We start from the raw sequence: 5,664 nt of genomic DNA on the forward strand, positions 1-5,664 counted from the left end.
ACCCCGGAGGCTATTGGCATTCCAAACACTGGTGGAGATTTTTAGACGAATTTAAACATAAGCCGCCATAACAGGATACTCCTCCAATGTCCAACTTAAGGACTTTAACTAAAAGTGCTAGGTGGGAGACAACCCACCACGGTATGGTCGCTTCTTTTTCAATTTATTTCTTGTTAATTGCTTTCATTTTTTCCTTTTTTATTTTAATTTAGTAAACCTGGAATCATGCATAGCATTCATGTTAATCATTGCATTCTGCATTTTTCATGCATATATATAAAAAAAAGGGTGCACGACGCGACCGCATCCCCCATGCGATCGCGTCATATTGCGAAAAACACCACCCGCGCGATCGCGTGACCCACGCGGCCGCGTGATATATATATCGGCGTAAGAATCCAACGAACAGAAAGTTAGGCTGGAATCGTGCGGCCCTTGTGCGTTTCGCACAAATTGGCTCACGCGATCGCATGCCCCATGCGATCGCGTCACTTGCACAATACCAAGATCACGCGACTGCGTGAGCAACGCGATCGCGTTGCAAGGATTGCACATCACCCCAAAAAGAGACAGAGAGTTGCACTAAAACGGCGCTGGAGTCGTGCGTTTAGCATGAATTCCAGCGACGCGATCGCGCGACCTACGCGATCACGTCACCCTTCTTTCCCCCCCCCCCTCTCATGCGATCGCGCGCCCCACGCGATTTCGTCACTCCCATTTTCACCCCAACCACGCGACCGCGTGCCCCACGCGGCCGCGTGGATTCGAAAATATAACCCCCCAGCCACGCGAACCCTATCAGTCGCGAAAGCCCCCCCACCCCAACCCTCTTCTCCCTCTCTGCTCCTTCTTCCTCCTTCTTCCTCCTTCTTCCTCTAGCACCACCCAGCCGCCACCGCGCCACCACCCAAACGCCGCCGCCGCAACCCCCTCCCCTCCCTTCTTCTCCCTTCTTCCTCTCTCCTCCCCTATCCACCACTGCCCTCCGCGACCACCGCCCACCATCGCCGGCCATCCAGCCGCGCCCCCCTCAGCCGCCACCGCGACACCGTGCCCCGCCACCGTGCTGGACGTCGCCGCAGCCACCTTCTTCCCCGTTCCACCCCTCCCGCCTACCAGGTTCCGCAAAACGCAACCCCCTTTTATCCGTTCGTCGTTTTTCTGTATTTTTTTCCGTTTTTGTTCATACTTAGGATAGATAGATATGCATGCTGTAGTGGATTTTTAGGTTGTTAGGTAGCTTAGGCTGTGGTTAGTGGATCTAGGTCTGTTTACTTGCACTGTTCCTGCTTATATTTTATCATAACTGCAATTCTGCTGTTCCTGTGACCTCGTTCATATGCTGTGATTTCTTGCAATTGCTGCTTGTTACTCTAAATTTTCCTGTTTCTATTCATTACTGGTAACTGCAGCAAGTTTTTAATTCATATGAACAGCTATGATTGCTGTTTATTTTCCGGGACAATCCAATTTTAACCGGAATGCTGCCCAAATTTTTTGTAAATTTTTTTCATTCATGTTTTGGTTTGGCATTTCTGAACTCTGTTTTACTCTGCTTTACCCAAACCATTTCATGAATGCTATGGCAGACTTTCTTATCCTCTTTGATTTCCTGGTTCATAAACTGCATTTGTGATTCACTGATTCCAATTTTTGCTTTCTTTATTTCTATTCGAATCAGCATCACCCTGTTTTCCTTGTTCAATTATGAGTACTTCTATTCTTACCTGTGAATCCTTGTTATATGGAATTTTTCTATGCCACTTACTTTAACCCGCACTATACTAACTCACTAATTTTAATTTACTAATTTCTTTTTCAAATTCTAACCATACTAACCCTTTTAATCTCTTTTCTGATTATTTTCACTTTCCTCTAACTTTCTCACCATGGCATATTGATTACTTTTCCATTTAACATAAATTCAATCACATTTCATTTACTCATCTTCCTTATTCTATTTCTCCCTTGCCGCTTTGAGTTTCCTTTGTTTAATTGCCTATTTGCTTTCCTATTTTATCCATATCCTGGTTTTCTATTTTTCAGGATGTCTGCCTCACAAAGAAAAGGAAAAGGCAAGGCTACTGGCAAGCGCAAGAGAGGAGATTCCTCCCAGTCCATCATTGCTCTAATGCACGATTCTTCATGGCGGGAGAAGAACTTCACACAGCAGAAAAAAGCTGACCAGCTGCTCCCTGCAAAAGATCCTATAAAATTTGCAAACCGGTACTGTGAGCTGAAGTACCCGGCTTTTGCAAACTCCAGAAATCTATACTTGGAGCAAACTCTGAAGATTCCAAAAGCACTCCAGCAGTACACCACTGAGCAAATCAAGCAAAGGGGCTGGTTCTTTCTGGAAAGAACACTGACAGAGGTCAACGCTTCTTGGGTCCGGGAATTCTACTGCAACTACTACCTCACCACCCTAGATGTAGTGAACCTGAGAGGAAAACAAATTCTGGTCACTGAGGAGGCCTTAGAGGACATTCTCCGGCTCCCACCCAAGTCCGATCAGCCTGATGGTTATTCAAAGGCTGAGGAGGACATGCGTCAGATGCAGTTTGATTGGGATGCCGTGAAGGCACGGACAGCTCTCGACCCGACAGTTCCTTGGGAAATGGGTCAGGACACCACCATGCCTCGAGGGATCAAGAGAGCATACTTAAATGATGAGGCTCGGTTATGGCACCAGATCTTGAGTAATTATGTGATGCCGAGTACTCACGAGACGGAGATCCCGGCTGCTATGATCACCCTCATTTCGTGGGTGCTGGAGGGTAAGGACCTTTATCTGCCACGTTTTATTCAGCATTATATGGTCAGGGTCCACGTCCGAGGCACCCTCCCTTTTCCATATCTGGTTACACAGCTAGGCCGTCGAGCTGACGTGCCATGGGAGGATGCCAATGAGAGACCACCAGCGGCGGATTGCAGGAAGATCATTCCGCACAGCCGAAACTTCTTAGCCCTGGGCCACAGACCAGCACCATTCACTGCTACTGATGAGACAGCCCCACCATCTGCTGGACCCTCTTCCTCCACTGCTGCACCACATACCCCTGCTCCCACCACTGCACCTCCACCTGCCACGGAGCCCGTCTATCATCTGGTGCACCGCTTGTTCCGACGACTTGACCAGATGGAGCGTCGTAACAAGCGGCGCTATGAGCACCTAAAGCTGATGATACGATCCGGTGACATCCCCTCCGAGCCCGACACACCGTCCGAGGCATCTGAGGAGGAGGCAGATGCGCCCGAGGCAGAGACCCATCCCCAGGAGGCAGCACCAGCCGCACCACAGGCAGCGGTCCCACATCAGATTGAGGCTGCGGATCTTGAGATCCCGATCCAGTCAGCACCTCCTCCATAGCAGCCAGACCCTCAGCCCACCACCACTACTGAGACTCCAGCTACCATCCCTCCCAGTGATGACACTCCTTCACACCCGGCTTGATTGAGCATCGGGGACGATGCTTCCTTTTAAGTGTGTGGAGGTCGCCATCTCTGGCGTTTATTTTGGTGAACCACTACATACTTTTTCTTTTATTTTGGATATTTTTCTGTATTTTTCTTCTTACTGTTATTTTCTGAGTACTTATACATTGCTTTTATGTATTTTTACTCTATTTTCTGCATTTTGCATCTTTAGTTCATATTTTAGCCATTTAGTTTATTTTAGTTATTTAGTTCAGTTTGCAATTCTGATTTATTAGTGGATTAATTAGTATAGTTTACCCTTTTTAGCATAAGATAGTATAGTTTAAATAGAAAAATATAAAAAAGAAGTAAGCTAGGAAATTGAACATATCGGATTTAAATCCACAAACCTTATATATAGCATTACATGATGTAGTTAAGCTGACAACATTTCATCAAGGAGGAACATTAAAACTTTAAAAGCTACCCTAAATAATTTTTTTATGAGAATAATGGGAATTTTTAACTAAACCTGCATACAATATATAAATGATATATGATGCTTGAGTTAGAGAGCACACAGCCTGTGAGTCTTGAGCTTAATTGTATGGTTGCATTCAAACCATAATTTCATTTCTGTGTGTTTCATTTCTTTTTATTCTGATGTTCTTTTCTTTGCTTTAATATATATGTCCAATTATAGAATATAGAATAGATACATACCAAGAGAATGATTGAGGCCATCATTTGATTTCAGCTCACTTACCCCAAATTAGCCTACCTTTTACATCACCCTTGTTAGCCCCCTTGAGCCTTTTAAAAACCCCTTTATTCTATTTAGCCAAATTACTAGCCTTAAGCAGAAAAACAAAAGAAAATCCCAAGTGAATCCTTGGTTAGCTTAAGATAGAAAATCATGAATAGAGTTAAATGTGGAAAACCTTTTGAGAACATGGATGATAGAAACAAAAAGGTAAAGAAGTTAAAAGAAATAAAATAAATTTGGAAAGCATGCTCATGAGAAAATCAAAGTGATTTAATTGCCATGTGCCTTGAAAAAAAAAATATATATATATATATATATATATATATATATATATATATATATATATATATCCATTTCTTAATTCAGTAACTCTAATTCCTACTTCCAATTTGAATCCTTTTTCTTTCTTCCAGACTCATCCACAACCTCGATTTCACATCTTTCTCTCTCTAACTCACTTTCTCTACCTCTCAAGTCCATCACTACTAACTCAGTATCACCCCAAAAAAATGTTATATTATTATGTTAAAAGATGTTTGCATATTTTTTTTCTTTTGAAATGTTATTTTTCATAATGAATATAGTATGAACTGTGTTGAATGAATTATTTTATGATTATTATATGGTGCTTATTTTTGTTAATTTTTTTCAAAGAATATCCATAAATATCTATGGGTATTTGCATTCTTTGAGAGGATAATCAAATGAAAACTTGCAACGAAGATGGAGATAAGAGACGGAGAACATTATTTTTAAACAGGAGTGAGGGACAGGGAAGGAGCCCACAACACTCCCACGAGTACCCATTATTATTCTTAACTAATAACAGAGATCCAATCTTAGCTGATTTGAGAGGTATACGTAGATTTGATCTGCATTGGGTCTTAAGGTAATAAATCTAGGTTGGATTTAGGACCTTGACAATATGTTTAGGTTGATCTTGCTTGTTTGAGGGTCTTATTAGACCAAGTATATCTTGAGTTAATATTTTGAGTCATTACCATAATAAATAGTATACTTTAAAATATTATATATATATATATATATATATATATATATATAGTTACAAAGAATTTTTTAATTCAAATTAAGAAAAATTTTTAATTTTTTTCTCTCTTTTAGTTTTAGATAATATTTACTAATATAATAAAAAAATAATAATAATCACTCATATAATTAAAATAGATAATCTTAATATATACATGACACTACATATATCAAGAATTATTATATATGATAAATAATTCTTTTTATTTTTAACATAACCATATAGTTAATTTATGTATAAATCAATTAATCTTTATAGCATATAACTTGTTGTATAATTTTTTTCCTTTTAATATGGATAAATTAATAATTTAAGATACAAGATGTTATTTATATTATTTAACATACTAGGTAAGCAACGTAAGTCATTATCTAGGACAATAAATATCTACTTACTTATTAGTATTGATAAAATATATAAATAGTATAAATTA

The sequence above is a fragment of the Arachis ipaensis genome, chromosome B3, assembly GCF_059453495.1.
Source record: "Arachis ipaensis isolate K30076 ecotype BB chromosome B3, ASM5945349v1, whole genome shotgun sequence".
Lineage (NCBI taxonomy): Eukaryota > Viridiplantae > Streptophyta > Magnoliopsida > Fabales > Fabaceae > Arachis > Arachis ipaensis.